The sequence below is a fragment of the Pleurodeles waltl genome, chromosome 3_1 (assembly GCF_031143425.1).
Source record: "Pleurodeles waltl isolate 20211129_DDA chromosome 3_1, aPleWal1.hap1.20221129, whole genome shotgun sequence".
Classification (NCBI taxonomy): domain Eukaryota; kingdom Metazoa; phylum Chordata; class Amphibia; order Caudata; family Salamandridae; genus Pleurodeles; species Pleurodeles waltl.
Window position 1 is genome coordinate 496,717,073 of NC_090440.1, and position 17,907 is coordinate 496,734,979.

Genomic DNA, 17,907 nt, shown 5'->3' on the forward strand with positions numbered 1-17,907 from the left:
ATCTGCCCCCACCGGGGGAAGAAATGCAATAAAATAAATTTGCCCTCAGGGGAGCGACTCTTGCTTAATGGGTCGCTCCCCATCTGTAACAAATAAAAAAAATCCCTGGTGCCTAGTGGTTTCAGCCCCCCTTGGGGGTAGATTGGCCTAATGAAAATAGGCTGATCTGCCCCCTGGGGGGTAGAAAGGCCTAAAATATATTTGCCCCCCAGTGGAACAACCCTTGCCTAGAGGGTCGCTCCCCTTGCGCTTAATTGGTGCAAAAAAAATCCCTGGTGCCTAGGGGTTTCTGCCCCCCTTGGGAGCAGATTGGCCTTAGAAAAATAGGCCAATCTGCCCCAAGGTGGGTAGAAATTGCCAAAAATAAAATTGCCCCCAGGGGAGGGACCTAAGGGGCTGCTTCCCATTTGTAAAAAAAAAAAAAATCCCTTATGCCTAGTGGTTTCTTTCCCCCTTCCCCCCTTGGGGGCAGATCAGCTTAATTAAAATAGGTCGATCTGCCCCCAAAGGGGCAGAAATGGCCTAAAATATCTTGCCCCTCATGGGAGCGACCCTTGCCTAAGGGGTCGCTCACCTTGCATGAAAATAATGTAAAAAAAATCTCTGGTGTCCAGTGGTTCCTGCCCCTCTTGAGGGCAGATTGGCCTAAAAAAATAGGCCGATCTGCCCCCAAGGGGGCCAGAAATGTCCTAAAACAATTTTCCCCTGAGGGTAGCGACCTTTGCCTAAGGGGTTGTTCCCCACTGTCAATAAGTTAAAACACATTTTCCCTGGTGTCAAGTCGCTTCTTCCCCCCCCCCCAGGGACAGATCAGCCTAATTAAAATTGGCTGATCTGCCCCCAGCAAGCGCAGAAAAGGCCTATTTTGAAAATGCCCTCCAGGGGAGTGACCCCTTAGGCATTGTTTACATACAAAAAAGCATCCTTGGTGTCTAGTGGACACTCAGAAAGATATGAGAAGAAAGACCTTTCCTTTCCTTTCACGTGGCTCTGCCCGCCCCTACCGCCTTCGTCCTGAGGAATAGCAGCATCCCAAATGTGAAGGACCAACTACAGAGGCACAGGGTGTGCCTAATAGGTGAGCCAGAGCCCCCACCCAATGTATGTCAGTGTATGCCTTCAGGTGTTCTCCCCATAGGATTTTGTAAGGCTAAATGGTGTACATCAATACTTGCAGGTGACTCTGGCTACCGAATCCTATTGTGGCTGCTGACCCCTGTGAGGAATGCCAGGAAAGGGGCTGAGGACCATTATAATGAGGCACAACGGACAACCAGAAGAATAATCTAGCGGACCTTCGGCCTACTGCAGGCCAGGTTCAGGTGCCTTCATATGACAGGTGGATCACTGTGCTACTCACCCAGAAAGGTCTGCCAGATAGTAGTGGCATGCTGCATGTTGCACAACCTGGCCCTCAGATGACATGTGACTTTTCTGCAGGAGGAGGGGACTGGAGATGAACCTGTGGCAGCAGTGGACCCTGAGGACAATGAGGATGAGGAGGCAGAGGATGAGGATGAGGACAACAGAACATCACGTGTACGACAATACTTCCAATGACACACAGGTGAGACAGTGGAGCTGACCATTACTCTCACTGTTGATTTATCTGTGTGGCTGTAGCATGATGGCATTCACTTCCTTTGCATCTCAACTTACTATCACCTATGGCTTCTCATTTTCCAGATGTTGGTGATATGACAACAATGTCCTGATCACTTCAGACAGTTACAGGTCATTATTTGTATGCTATCACAGTGTTCAGATCATTTGCACTCGATGTGACTGTTCCCACAAATGCACATCTAAAAACATAAACCAGTGTTACTCAAATTGTGTTCAAGGGTGTTTATTGTAGTGCTATAAAATTGAGTGTAAAGTGCAATGGAATGGGGTGATGTTGGAGGAAAGTCCAGAGTATTGTTCCAGTCTGTTTGCAGCACAGGTCCAGTGTTCAAGGGGCCATAGGAAGGGGAGCAAAGGCAATTCAAAGTGGACAAGGTGACAGGGTGAGACACAACAGGGACAATCAGTAGAGTCTAATTTCCTGGCAGTGGTCTTGGTCTTGGCAAGTGTCTCTGGCTTCTGTCTGGTTCGCAGGGAACATTTGTGGGGTGGTTCACCTTCTGCAGGGGTGCTGGTGGCCTGTGGGTGCTGTGGCGGGGCCTCCTGTCCACTAGCTGCAGCGGATGTAGTGGGCTGGTCAATAGACTGGCTAGTGATAGGGGCCCGCTGCTGTGCAGTACATTCTCTCATGATGTTGGCCATGTCTGCTAGCACCCCTGGTATGGAGATCATGGAGGTGTTGAATGCCTGCAAGTCCTCCCTGATCTCCTAATGGTGATCCTCTTGCAGCCCATTGTTCTCCTGCATGTTGTTCAGGATCTGGCCCATCGTGTCCTGGGATTGTTGGTAGGCACCCAGGACATTAGTGAGTGCCTCCTGGAGAGTCGGTTCCCTGGGCCTGTCCTCCCCCTGGTGCACTGCGGTCATCCCAGTGTCCCTGTTGCCTCGTGCCCTGTCCCCTGAATGTTGTGCCCACTGAACCCAGGTCTCTGATTGTCTTCGCTATGAGGTTTGGACTAGGGTCCCTGTACAGGTGGGCACACTGCTGAGTGACGTATCCTGGGGACAGAGATGTGGGGATGCTCGGTGGGTGCTGTGGTGTTGGTAACTGACAGGGGAGGCTCTGTGGTGGACTGTATGTGGGCTGGGGTGACCAACTGACTAGTGGTCCCTGATGTGCCAGGTTGTTGTTCCAGATCCTGAAGTCCAGAGTTACTGTCATCACTGGGGGCATCTTCTGTTGGTGGACTGGATAGTCATGGCACCTCCTCTCCACTGAGATGTAAGTGATGTATTATGCTTCATGCCTGTGACATGTTGTACATCCCTATCTTCCCCTCTATCGTTGCTGTTGCCCTGCCACCTTTGTTTGTGTATGGTGGTGTATTGTGTGCTTGTTAGTTCTCCATGCTGTGCATGCTTTGGTGATGGATGTCCATGCAGGGCTGTCCATGCATTGGTGTGGCATGCATGGCTTGGCATTGGGGTTAGTCATATGTGTTGGTGCAGTGTGTGGGATGAAGTGGAGTGATGGGAGTGAGGGTGAGGGTGTGAGATGGCATGTAGGTATGGGGGTGATAAGTGGCAAATGTTGACTTGCCAGTGTCCAGTCCTCCGGCTACTCCAGTGAGTCCCTCAGGATGCAGTAATGCCAAGACTTGCTCCTTCCATGCTGTGAGGGTCCACCACCAGTCCTCTGTATGGCAAGCTGGTGCCTTTCTGCCACGAAACGTACCTTCCCCTGTAGGTCATTCCACCTCTTCCTGATGTTGTCCCTTGTTCTTGGATACTGTCCCACAGTGTTCACCCTGCCCACAATTATCCACTGTAGTTCCATCTTCCTTGCAATGGATATCTTCTGTACCTGTGCCCAAACAGCAGTGTCTCTACCCTGATTATTTCCTCCACTATGACCCGCTACTCCTCATCTGTGAAACTGGGGTGCCTTTGGGGGCCAAGGGTGTTGTGTGGTGTGTGTAAGTGTGTGGGCGTTGGTTAGTGTGATTGGGTGTGCGTAGTGGAGTGCGTGAGGGATGTATGGGTGTGTGTGTAGTTGTCACAGTGGTCTTGATGTCTGTCCAGTGGCAATGATTTGTATTCATAAAGGGCTGTGGGTAATGTGGGTGTATGTTTTATAATTGGCCAATGTTGTGTAATTTAGTATTTGGGTTTGCATTCTGAGCGCTGCGGTGTGTACCGCCAATGGTTTACCACCGTTGAATGTCTGACGAGGTGATTCGTGGGTCATGATGTGGTGGGCGTTGTTCTGTTGGCGTAACGGTATGGGTGTTGGTACTGAAAGTTTACCACTGACCATGGGCTGGCGGATTTGTGTATGTGGCTGTATTCTATTAGTTTGGTGTGTGTGTCATGATATACTGAAGGGATATTCGCCACCGTAGCAGTATGTTGGTGGCCGTCAGCGTGGCAGTAAGCGGTTTTTACTGCCAATGTCGAAATTACCACCATAGTCCCGTCAATTCGAAGCTGGATGGAGGACATGCATAAAATGGTTGCGTTAAAAAAAATTAAATAATAAAAGCAACAATTAGCTGCTACAAATTGAAGGAAATTGGGAAAACTTCCTAGGGCAAGCATGAGTAGATTTTTGAAAGGAGACAGTATACTAGTCAACATGGGTGAAATATGAAGAGCAACCAAAATTGACAATAAGACCAGATAGGAACTAGATAATCTGGCTTTTTGCCAGGGGGAAACAATGATGCATGTATTGAGACTAAGTACTGTTCCCTAACACACGCTCAGGATTGCACACTTGAAGTGTTTTATTGATTTTGGGTAACACAGTAACAAAATATGTGTGGGTACCAAAACATTGAGACCACTCATTCGCTGATATCATTGTGATAGGAGGGATAGCAAAGGAGAGCAAAGATTTTTTTTTTTTTTCAAATATATTTTTATTTAACTGTTTGCTGTTTTACATTTGTAGGTCATTTTACAGTAACGTTTTGTCATTATTATACACATCTCTTAAATTGTCCGCACCACTGTTTTGCTTTGTTTGCATTGTGTTTCACAATTACTTGCTCAATTCAGTAGTTTAATAATACTTGTGTAATATTGCTCCCATCACTTAATCAATCCGACTTTATGGAGACAGTACTTACAGTGCCCCTCGTTACTTTTAATATTGGTGACCTGATAACAGACTTAACTCCACTTCAAACTGTATATAGGCTTAATGGCTCATGTGGGTGTGGCTGCTTAACTTCAAAGAGGGGGGGTTGACATAGAGTTTCATACTATGTAGGAGCGGTCTATCTACTATTCCCCTCCCTCCTTCGTTCTTTTAGTTATTGCGTCCTGTCCTCTGTACTCGCTCCCTCTGCGCCCGGGCCAGCGGGGCTCCTGATGTTCCTCCCATCCTGTTTTCTGGAACTTTCGCTTACAAGCACATCAGGTGACCCTCTCAAGTGGTTCCTCCCATCCCCTCAGGTACCATTGGTCCCCTCGTTATGCCGTCCCACCTTATCACTAGGTTTTCCCACTCCGGGGCGATGGGTGTCTGGCGGGCTCCCCTGGCCTCCTCGGCCTTAAGGACCTGCAGTTCCGCTCTGGACCATCTTGTGACATCGCCTCTCCATTCTGTCAATGAAGGGGGTGCATTCGATTTCCAACCCTTCGTAATCAGCCTTTTGTAAAGGGCCAGGGACAGGTCAAGGAAACGACTCTCTACCCTGCTCCATTTGGCACTAGCTCTGAGGCCCAATAGACAAATGTCGGGGGTTGGCCGGAGTTCCGTACCGAACAGCTCCATGAGATTAGTCGTCATCGCCGTCCATCCCCTCTGGAGCATCGTGCATCCCCACATCATATGATCAAAGTCGGGTTCCCCGTCTCCACATCTGGGGCAAGTCCTGGGCTGCCCCCCATATATGCGGAGCAGTCGTTGAGGAGTAAGGTATGTTCTGTGTAGATAGTTGTATTGTATGTATCTCAGCCTTGTGTTGCGTGACATCACCCCAGGGTAAGCAAGTGCTCTAGTCCACTCTGACTCGGTCAGGTCCCGCCCAATTGTCTTCACCCATTTTTCTCTTAGGGGTCGCAGGGGATCCATTGCTACCTCTATCTGGGCCCTGTATATTTTTGCTATTAGGTGAGTTTCCTCTCCCTCTGTCAGCAGGAGGTGCAACACTCCGTGGGGAGCGGGTTCTGCATTGACCGTGGTCCAATGCTCCTTCAGGGTATGCACCAGCCTTCCAAAGAGTAAAAACTGTCCTATTGGGACCCCCCCCTCTACTACATCAGCAAAGCTCCTCAGCAACCCCTCCCTGAATAGCTCCCCCACTGTCTCTATCCCTGCTCTCGTCCAAGGCCCCAAACCCAGTCCCCCTGGCCCCTCCGCCCTCACGTCCAGAGCGACGGCCGCCAGCGGCAGAGCGGGAGAGTATGGTGGCCCCACTCCAGTCCTCCTCTCACATTGTTTCCAGCATCTCATCGCCACATTGTACATTATGTTGCCTCTGATGGGGGCCATCTTCCTGCCCGCCATATTTGCTGCAATCTGAGCTATGTCAATTTCACCATTTGCGGTGGCCAGGTCCAGCCGCCCCCTACCCGCTAGCCAGCCGGCCACCCATTGTAACTGAGACGCCAGGTAATAGCCTACGAAATCTGGGGCGCCCAGGCCTCCCAACCTCGTCGGCCTACAGATGGTCGAGAGCGCAGTTCTTCTGCGGCCCTCATCCCATATTAGTTCTCTGAGCAAGGCGTTCAACTCTCGGAACCATGCCGCGGGGATCTGTAGTGGTAAGTTAGCAAAATAGTAGAGGAGGCGTGGTAGCATGACTATTTTTGAGAGCGCCACTCTGGCCATGATTGTTAGTTTTAATGATCTCCAAAACCCCACCGAGGAGCGCAATGATCTAAGCGTCCTGCCGAGGTTACCGTCCCTAAGATCGTTTAATTCGTGAAATATCTGTGAGCCCAAGTATTTAAATGTCCGCGGGGCCCAATTTACGTCAGCTGGGCACGCATCTGGGCGTGCACTGTCTGACATCACGGGGAATACATATGTTTTCCTCCGATTAAGTCGGAGTCCCGATAGGCCCCCGAAGTCTTCCAGTATTCCCAATGCCCACGTGAGTCCTCTTGACGCGTCCCTCATGTAAATAAGTATATCATCTGCATACAGGGAGACTATATGTTCGGACGGACCCCAAATAATTCCCTTGCCCACGCCTTCACATCGCAGCTGCGAAGCCAGGGGTTCGATTGCCAGGGCAAACAGTAGCGGGGACAAGGGGCAGCCCTGCCTAGTTCCCCTGTATACTGGGTATGCACTGGAGATCATCCTTCCGGTTTTAACTCTTGCTAACGGGGATGAGTACAGCAAGTCCACCCATTTTACCCAGTTCTCCCCCAGCCCCATTTTAAGCATCACAGTCCTTAAATAGTCCCATCTGATGGAATCGAAGGCCTTCTCGAAATCCACCGCGAGTAAGGCTCCCTCTGGCGGTCTCTGATCCCTGGGCATGTGCAAGATCGTAAACACCCTTCTCAGGTTCAGGGAGGTACTACGGCCGGGGACAAAACCATTCTGGTCAGCGTGCACTAACTTTGTCATGAGAGGGAGCAACCGAGCAGCCATTATCTTACTAAGTATTTTGAAGTCGCTGTTTAACATAGATAAAGGCCTAAAGTCCGTCACCGGAGCTTCCCTGTCTTTTGTCTTGGGGAGCGGTACCACTAAAGCCTCCCGCATTGTCTGTGGTAGTTCTTCATATTGCAGCGCCTCCGCGTACAACCCTGTCAATTGGGGGGCCAGCAGCAATTTGTATTTTTTATAGAAATCCATGGGGAGACCGTCTGTCCCTGGGGTCTTTCCGGGTGCTAACTGTTCTATAGCTTCATTTACTTCCTCTAGCGTTACTGGTCCCCCCAGGCTGTCTCTCTCGTCTGCGCTCAGTGTTGGTAGTGGGATTTGCTGTAGGTATCTATTGAAAGATTCCATCTGCAATTCGCTGGGTTTCCCGTACAACTGCGAGTAATACTCTCTGAACGCATCGTTTATGGAGCCCGGCCTGAGTCTGCGAGACCCCTCCCCGTCTATTACACATGTGATGGGCTCACCCTGCTCTCCCGGGCGGACCAGCCACGCCAGTAGTCTCCCCGATCTACCCTCTTCCGCATGTAGGGATGCTAGATATTTTTGCCTGTCGTGGCACCGGAGTTGCTCTTCAATGCGGGAGTGTTCCCTACAAGCTCGGTTATATTCTTCATTCTCCTGCGCTGTCTTCCCTTGTCCCAACTCCCTCTCGTGCATATCCTTCTCCAGGTCATTCAATTCTTTTTCAAGTGTACGCCTCACCCCCACCGACTGCCCCAGGCAGAAGCCCCTTGTCACTACCTTAAGCGCCTCCCATTCTAAGGCCCTAGAAGGAGTAGACCCCTCATTCGTCTCAATATATTCTGCCAAGTGGCCGCGTAGGGCCTCTCTGTACGCCTGGTCCTCAAGTGCCGAGGGAGAAAGCCTCCATGATGGTATAAGGGGTCTATCCTCCGACATCCTCATCGTTATTAACAAGGGATTATGATCAGACAAAGTGCGGGGTAAGTATTCTGAGCGTGTCATATTACTTATCAGGCCTGCTGTGCAGACTACTCTGTCAATTCTGGTATGCACTCGGTGGAGACCCGAGTAGTATGAATATTCACTAGACGTTGGGTGGTGCATTCGCCAGACGTCCGACAACCCCCACATGTCCAGCCACTCACTCAGCCTTCTGGCTGTTTTGATTGTCGCTGCCCCATGCAGAGGCGGGGTGGACCTGTCCAGATTTGTGTCTAGTACTGCATTGAAGTCCCCCCCTACTAATAGCTCCCCAGCGCTTTGGCGTGTGAGGTGTCTCGATAGGCTCGTCATAAAGGGGACCTGGTCTTGGTTGGGGGCGTATATGCAGCTTAAGACTATTGGGATACCTTGTAGCTTCCCTTCCAATATCACGAATCTTCCCTCCCGGTCTATATTGGAAGAGGTCAATATGAAGGGGACCCCCGCTCTGATCCATACTAAAGCGCCCCTTGCATAAGCTGAGTATTCTGTTGCAAACACCTGCCCCCTCCACCTGCGCCTTAGCTTCTCTCCCTCTCCAGACGCCAGGTGTGTTTCCTGTAGTAATGCCAACTGTACTCCCCTTCTCTTTAAGTAAGAGAGTATTTTGTGCCTTTTAGCTGGAGTGCCCATCCCCCTAACGTTCCAGGTCAATAAATTATAGTCCGCCATTTCATGATTTCATTCTGGTGACAATACCCCCGCTTCTCCCCAGTCGCAAGGATATTTTCCCACATCATCATGTCTTTGCCGCAGTCAAATTCCGCCACCCACATTGCCATATTAACTTGTAACTGTGTATCCCAACTCCCCATCCCCAGGGCACCTCCTAACCTGTAGGCTGCCCAGTAAACTATGCAACCGTGCAACTTGTTCAACTTTTGATCAGCGGTACTCGCCATTTTGAATGGGCGAGGTTCTGTTCCGGGGGGTGGCCAAGTCCGGAGGGGCCGCCATTACGCTTGACATGCCCAGTCCCCGGCGCCTTCCGCAGGCCCTGGCTAGCCAAGTTCGTCAGCTGTTTGTGGGGTCACCTTCGGGGCTCGGGCTGAATGCTCCAGGTCTTCCGCAGAGGACACCAACGTGTCGTCCGTTTCATTCCCAGAACCTTCCTGAGGGGATGCCTCCCCACCCATGCGTGCTGCCGCTTCCAGTGCTTCCTTCCTGCCTTTCTCTTTCTGTGTTTGTGTGGGCGCCAGTCGTCTGCGGTCTCTGGTCTTCCTTCCCTTCAGGGCTCGGCGAGCATTGCCACCGGTCGGGCCCTCTCCAACGGGACCCCCCGCCTGAGGGCCACGTGACTCAAGCCATTCCCATGCCTCCTCAGGGGATTGGAGGAATGTTGTCTTCCCTTCCAGCATCACTCTCAATCTGGCTGGGTAGAGTAGCGAATACTGGATTCCCTCCTCTCTTAGGGCTCTCTTAACTGCCAGAAACGAAGACCGCTTGTTTTGCACCTCCAGGGTAAAGTCCGGGAACAGTGTCACCTCCCCATTTGCGACTTTAAATGGGCCCGTCTCCCTGGCCCTTTGCAGGAGGGAGTCCCTGTCTCTGTAGTGTAAGAGTTTAGCTATCACGGCCCGGGGGGGTCTCCCCGGGGCAAGGGGCCTCGCCGGCACCCGATGTGCTCGTTCCAGCGTGTAGAATGGGGTCAAGCGCCCCGGCGCCACTGAGGTACTGAACCATTTCTCCAGAAATTCAACAATGTTCTCCCCCTCAGCCCCCTCCGGGAGGCCCACCACGCGCACATTGTTCCTTCTGTTCCTCCCCTCCGCATCTTCAGCTCTTTTTTCGAGTCGCGCCACTCTGTCGGCCAGGGAGGTCACTTCAGCCCTCAGGTCTTTCTGCTTTGGTGCTATCTCGGCCAGTACAGTTTCTGTCTCTTTGACTCTGTCTGCCAGTTTATGGTGGTCCGCTCTCAGTAGGCTCACCTCCACAGCTACTTGACTGATCTCCCGTTGCAACGTTGTTTTGGTGTCTTCGATCGCCCCGAGTATTTTATCTAAAGTATCCTGGACTTTGATCTGCATGTGGCCCTGTGGGTCCGAGTCATCGCTCCCGGACTGAGCTGCAGCGGCCATGGTTCTGTTCTTGTGGCGGCTCCTGGGGCGCATCTGATCAACAGCGGACCTCGCCCCGACAGCTGCCCCAGCTGTTTCAGTTGTTCCGCTTCGGAATGCCTCTCCCCAGGCGCTCTACGTTTAAGCGCTATCCATCTCAGCTCCGGGTCCTTTAGCCCGTCATGGACTCTCAACTGTCACTCTTCATCGTGGCACTAAATTTCCTCCCGCTTGTCTCCCTTGTTGCACCAGGGACACTTCTGTGCTCAGTCCTACTCCTTTATGGATCTCCAGTACTCCAATGCGCCCGGGGGAGTCCACGGTTCTACCTTTTAGGCAATCCGCCCCTCGCCCCCGGGGGCGCGATCCGCCATCCGCCAGCTTCATCAGTCGGCCCTTTTTCCTCGCTTGCTTGATCCTATCTTCTGGGTTCCTCAGCCCCGGGTACTCATTCAACCCCCATGGGTCACGGGCCACCTCCGTCCGGGGCCACCCCGATCCGGCCCCCGGCTCGGTCAAACCAGCCACCATGCATCTAGCTCACCGGTGTCTGCAGGGGTCCACCAGGTCCCGTTATCCCTCGTTCTCTCCGCTTCTTCGGTGTGTACCAGGGCCCAAAGGCCCACCTCAAGTCAAGCGGCCCCGCAGTTTGACCCCGGGTCACGTCGCTACCTCGAAATCGTTCCACACTGCCTCTCTCTCGCTCTTGGCCTCGCTTCGTCCCCAATCCTTCCTAGGGGCCTCGTCCGTGGCCCAGAGTAGCACCACTTCACCACCCGTCAGAGTGCGACTTCCGCTGGGCCACCAGAACCCAAATGGCATCTCCACCCCAGCTCGTAGTCTCCGCCGGCAACCTCCGCTTTCTTCAGCCTCCGGGTCGCCTCAACCTGCAGCCCTGCCCGTGGCCGCGGCCCCGATCTCGGGCCTGCCCCCTGTGTTCTTCTGGGGTCACCCGTCTCCAGTGTCTCAGTCTCCGTGCGCCTCCACAGTGCGCGATCTCACCTGGGCCCTCACCACTTCGGCCCCCAGGGTCGCCGCAGGGGCCCACACACGCTCAGCCCTCTCCTCTGGTCCACGCAAGGCCTCCGGGCCGCCTCAACCTACGGCCCCACCCAAGGCCAGCGACCTCGATCCCGTTCCTGCCCCCTCTGTTATTCCGGGGCCGCCCGCTTCCAGTGCACAGTCTCTGTGCGCTTCAGCTGTGCGCGATCTCACCTGGGCCCCCTGGCCCCCGCCAGCACCTCCGCCGCTGCCGGAGAGCCTGCTCGGCGCCTCCCGCTGTTCTGTGCCGTCCGTGCACTCACCACTTCGGCTCTCGGCACCACGCAAGGCCGCGGCCTCTGTCACGTGCTCAGACCCGCAGACTCCGAAGTCCCCGACGGGCAGATTCGGCACCCCCGGGGTCGCCGCAGGGGCCCACACACGCTCGGCCCCCTCCTCTGGTCTCGCCCCGCAGCCTGGACCTCATTCGGCCCGGGGAAGGCACGATTTTGACTTTCTATTCGCCGGCCCCTCCGGAGCCAAGAGTTCAGGCGTGCGCCATCTCCGGGTCCTTGGCCACGCCCCTCAAAAAGGAGAGCAAAGATGAGGTTGTTTTGGTTTAAATAAGTAGGCTGTGATTCAGCGATTGTGGAGTCCTCTTTGCTACCTTTCTCTCACAATTCACTTTTTGACAGGCTTCATATATGGTGACGGTTATCATTTGTTAAAGCTTATATGCATCTACGTAGAAGCATACATTCTGATTACAAGACTCTCATGCATGTATAGGGTGGTTTTACGACATTCAATTCTATGAGTAACAATTTTGCCTTCCTGTTTCACACAGTATATGGCAGAAAATATCATGATTCTGCATTTTGTTTTATTATGAAAAATCTAATAATGAATTGAAACATAAACATAACCAGACTACTTTATGCATTTTCTTTGGGTACAGAGATAAAGGGCCAGATGTACATTGGTTTGGCTTTGCGGTTTCCTAATTGTGAATTATTGTGATTCACAATTAGGAAATCGCAAACACCCATGTAATAATGTGTCTTCAACACATTTTGTGATTTCCCGTGGGTCAAAAATAGACCTACCAATTGGGAACTGCTTCCTTAACCCCTTACCTGCCATGGACGTAATGGTTACCTCTTGTTTCACAGTGCTCAGGTGCCACAGTGCTCTCTTTCTCTCGCCCTCTTTTTTTCTTTTCTCATCCTGTCCACATGTGCATTAGCATCATCTGGCGGAGGAGAAGGGGCACCGGTGACAGAGGAAGCTGCACCCCACAGGACCCAGGAGGCAGAGTACAATGACTCTGAGGGAACCAGTGGGAAAGAGGACGAGGGGAGCACCACAGCAAAGACAGTAGATGACAAAACTGACTCAGATACCTCTTCCGATGGAAGCTCCCTGGTGGTGGCGGACACCTCTGTGACCACCCCAGCTGCAGGTACAGCCGCCACCCCGTACCAGCATCCCCCTCCCAGTAGCCCCTCAGCGTGTTGCCCGTGCCCCTTATCCAGGAGGGTTGGCATCTCCTTCGCCCCAGGCACCTCAGGCCCTGCCCCAGTGAGCCCTGCTACCTTGAGTGAGGAGGCTATTGACCTCCTGAGATCCATCTCTGTAGGGCAGTCAACCATTCTGAATGCCATCCAGGGGCTGGCCTATCAGATACAGCAATGCAATGCATTCCTGGAGGGCATCCACTGTGGATTGGCGGCCCAACAGAGATCGATACAGGCTCTGGCCTCTTCTCTGATGGCAGCCATTGTCCCTGTCCCTACCATCCCTCCTCCAACTACAACTTCCCAGTCCCAGTCTCCTCAACCCCAACCGATCCCATGCACACAAACAGACAAGCATGAACACAAGACTACACACAAGAGTGGCACAGTCAAACCCAGACACCACACTTCAGCACACAAGCACTCACACAAACACCAGACAGTTGCAGACACAACCACATCCACTGCCTCCACTTTCTCCTCCTTCTCCTCCTCCAGCTCCCTCACAGTCACGTCCACACTCACACCTGCATATACTGCTTCAACATCCACCACCAGCATCACCACACCAAGCAGCACACGCACCTGACTAGCAGACACCTCCACAACATCCATGCACGCGTCCCCTGTGTCCTCTCCAACTCTCTCTGTCCCCCACTCCTAAAGGTCACAAACGCAAGCACTCAGACACCCAACAGCCATCCACCTCACATCAGCACACTCCCCATGCACCTGCACACAAGTCCAGCAAATATACTCCTCCAACAACCACTCCCTCAACCTCCACTCCCTTCCCTCCTCCCTCTTCCCGCCCCACCAACCCTACTAAGCTTTTCCTTGCCCAACTTGACCTCTTCCCTCCTTTTTCCCATCTCCTTTTCCTTAAGAGCAGGATCCCAATGACCCAGCCTAGCACCTCAGCCAAACAGTCCACACGGACAGTGGAGATACCTCCTTGTCATGGAGGCAAGACAGTGATGGATCCCACTCCACCAGCCAGGAAGGGTAAGGATCCCACACCCACTGCCATGTAGTTGAATGTGGGCCTTCATGGCCCTCAACTCCTGCCATGAAGGGGAAGGAGGCCACACCTCCTTTTATGAAGGGGAAGAAGCCTTTGACTCTTGCCACGAAGGGGAAGAAGCCCTCGACTCCAGCAGAGGCTGGCGTAATGACACCACCACCACCAGGGGTCATGGAGCCCTCACCTCCAGCCGAGGCAGTGAAGCCCACTCCTCCTGCAGAGGCTGCACCTTCATCTGGTGGGACAGTGCAGCCATCACCTCCAGCAGGGGCTGTCCAGGTGGCACCTTCACCTGCTGACACAGTGCAGCCCTCACCTCCACAGTGGCTGGCAGGATGACACCACCAACACCACCAGTGGTCACGGAGCCCTCACCTCTAGCTGAGGCAGTGCAGCCCACTCCTCCTGCAGAGGCTGCACCTTCACCTGCTGAGTCAGGGCAGCCCTCACCTCACCTCCAGCAGAGGCTGTCCGGGAGGGACCTTCACCTGCTGACACAGTGCAGCCCTCACCTCCAGCAGAGGGCATTTTAGGCCACCCTTCTGGGACTGCTGCACAAGGAGCACTCCCCAGAAGCAGTGGGCCAGTCGCCCACCTGAGAGACTGTGACCTTGCACTCCCCAGCACAGAGAAATGGGTATGGAGCCCCCTCCAGAAGCAGTGGGAAAGTCACCCATCTGAGGAACTGTGACCTTGCACTCCCCAGCACAGAGAAATGGGTATAGAGCCCCCTCAAGAACCAGTGGGCAAGTCACCAACCTGAGAGACTGTGGTCTTGCACTCCGCAGCATAGAGAAATGGGCATGGAACCCCTTCCAGAAGCAGTGGGCAAGTTCCCGACTTCGGCTGAGGTGCCCCCTTGGGTGTGAATGGGCCTTGGACTGTGCCCTGTGATCATGTGGGCCCTTTGTACTTTGGACTGGGCATTGGCCCTTTGTGGACATTTGTACATATCTTTTTTTATCCAATTGGTTAATTTGGTGGCTCTTCAAATCAAATCAAATCATTAGCATTTATAAAGCGCGCTACTCACCCGTGCGGGTCTCAAGGCGCTAGGGGAAAGGGGGGGGTTACTGCTGCTCGAATAGCCAGGTTTTTAGGAGTCTCCAGAAAGCGGAGTGGTCCTGGGTGGTTCTGAGGCTGGTGGGGAGGGAGTTCCAGGTCTTGGCCGCCAGGAAGGAGAAAGATCTCCCACCCGCCGTGGAGCGGCGGATGCGAGGGACGGCAGCTAGTGCGAGGCCAGAGGAACGGAGGAGGCGGGTGGGGACGTAGAAGCGGAGGCGTCGGTTGAGGTATTCCGGTCCCTTGTTGTGGAGGGCTTTGTGTGCGTGGGTGAGAAGTCGAAAATTGATCCTTTTGCTGACTGGGTGCCAATGCAGGTGTCTCAGGTGTGCGGAGATGTGGCTGTTGCGGGGTACATCGAGGATGAGGCGTGCCGATGCGTTTTGAATGCGTTGCAGGCGATTTTGGAGTTTGGCTGTGGTCCCGGCGTAGAGGGTGTTGCCGTAGTCCAGGCGGCTTGTGACGAGGGCGTGGGTCACGGTTTTTCTAGTGTCGGCGGGGATCCAGCGGAAGATCTTGCGGAGCATGCGGAGGGTGAGGAATCAGGCGGAGGACACGGCGTTGACTTGCTTGGTCATGGTGAGAAGAGGGTCCAAGATGAAGCCGAGGTTGCGGGCGTGGTCTGTGGGGGTCGGTGCGGTGCCGAGGGCCGTGGGCCACCAGGAGTCGTCCCAGGCGGACGGGGTGTTGCCGAGGATGAGGACTTCCGTTTTTTCAGAGTTCAGCTTTAGGCGGCTGAGCCTCATCCAAACTGCGACGTCCTTCATACCCTCTTGTAGGTTGGTCTTAGCGCTGGCGGGGTCCTTGGTGAGGGAGAGTATAAGTTGGGTGTCATTGGCGTAGGAGGTGATGATGATGTCGTGCTTGCGAACGATGTTGGCGAGGGGGCTCATGTAGACATTGAAGAGTGTCGGGCTGAGTGATGAGCCTTGGGGTACGCCGCAGATGATCTCGGTGGGTTCTGAGCGAAACGGAGGGAGGTAAACTCTTTGGGAACGGTTTGAGAGGAAGGAGGCGATCCAGTCCAGGGCCTGGCCTTGGATCCCGGTGGAGCGGAGGCGGGTGATTAGGGTGCGGTGACAGACAGTGTCGAAGGCAGCCGAGAGGTCGAGGAGAATGAGGGCGACTGTTTCACCGTTGTCCATCAGGGTTCTGATGTCGGCAGTGACTGAGATGAGGGTGGTTTCCGTGCTGTGGTTGGTTCGGAATCCGGTTTGTGAAGGGTCGAGCAGGTTGTTGTTTTCCAGGAAGGTGGTCAGCTGTTTGTTGACGGTCTTCTCTATTACCTTGGCTGGGAAAGGCAGAAGAGAGATGGGGAGGAAGTTTTTCAGGTTTTCACATTCAATACATTCTCATTACTGCCTTCTTGTTGTCCTTGAATTATTCTGCTGTGTGTCATGTGCCATTGTTTTTCATCTGCAGCTGGTTGTATGCATGGTGTATGTGTGGATGGTGTGTGTTGTGTGTGTGTGTGTGTCACTCTTGTTTTCCTCCCTCCCTCCCTTGTGTGCTAGGTGGCTGTACTCACCGTCATCACCTTCGTCGGCATTGGTGTTCCAGGTGGAGCATGGCGTAGAAGGCCATCGGGGAGACTTGCAGTTCCGGTTCCATGGCGGTTGGTCTTCTCTGTGTCTCTGTAAGTGAGTCTTTCGTCTTCTGTGTTCTGTTTCCACCAGGCTTTTGATGGCATTGGTTCCGCCCTGGAAAATCGTGGCGGTGTACTATGTCGTGATATGGTGGCTGGTTCTTTGTCTTCCGTGTGGCTGTTGATGGCTACCACCGTAGTTCATGGTGTTAACGCCCTGGCGGATGGTGTGGTACATTGGCTGTCTATGGGAGTTCTCACTGCCATGGTCATAATTTGGTGGTAATTACCACCAGCCTGTTGTCGGTATTTCTGCCACTTTATCACTTACCGCCAATGTCATGATGAGGGCCTATGTTCTTTTTCCAATGAGGCAGGATTCCAATCTTTGCCACTGCCAGAGCAGTTGATAACCAGTGAAAAAGCTGGTGGGGAAGGGTCTCTAGTGTTTTGCAGGAGTGCTATCCTAAATTTCAGATTAGTTATTGTTCTCAGCTAGCTCTCATACAATCCCAGGTGTGTCCAATACTCATGTACTTTTGGACATTCCCATAGAATATGCAATATATCACTGTACAGTATGCCACATCTCCAACATTGAGAATAGGGGCAAAGGATGGTCTTACACAGCTTAATGGGGTCCAAGTGATCTTGATGTAACTATATTTCAGATGTGCTTTCCTCAAACCTTAATCACAATGGCTCCCAAACAATTTAGAACCATGTCCCACGTTTTAGAACAACAAACTTACACAACCCACCTACTTTTAATGGACATGAAGCAGGCAATTTTTCAATATAAGTTTTATGCATAAATCTATGTAGCCCACAAATGATAAAGTGTTGAAATCCGGTTTGTGTGAATACATATCATATGTTCATCACCAAGTAAGTGTCCTTATCTGTTTTGATCCTGTTAAAATCTCTGTTTCCAGCACACTTCAAAATTTCAATAAAAGTGCTTTACTTTTGCTTTCATTACCTGCAGGGTGCATACAGTTCATTTACAGGTATTTCTATGTTGTGTTGTATTGCAAAAAACAACATCCTACATTGTAAAATAATTCACTTTGAAACTCCGCTCACAATGCAGTCAAAGAAAGAAATGTAAACACCAATTCCCATGTTAATAAAGTAAAGCAGACAGACATGTGTCCCCTGTCTTTGAATCACCAAGGCGCAGGAGCCCTTTAAACTTTCCCGGGAGTGCGGACTGCAGCCTCAGCTGCTGATTGGGCGAGAGGCCCTTATCTGCCACACAGAGCGCCCGCAGCCGCGGGTCGCGCACACATTTCACGAAGGGGCAGGAGCCCTTTAAACTTTCCCGGGAGTGAGGACTGCAGCCTCAGCTGCTGATTGGGCGAGAGGCCCTTATCTTCCACACAGCGCGCCCGCAGCCGCGGGTCGCGTACACATTTCACGAAGGGGCAGGAGCCCTTTAAACTTTCCCGGGAGTGCGGACTGCAGCCTCAGCTGCTGATTGGGCGAGAGGCCCTTATCTGCCACACAGCGCGCCCGCAGCCGCGGGTCGCGCACAC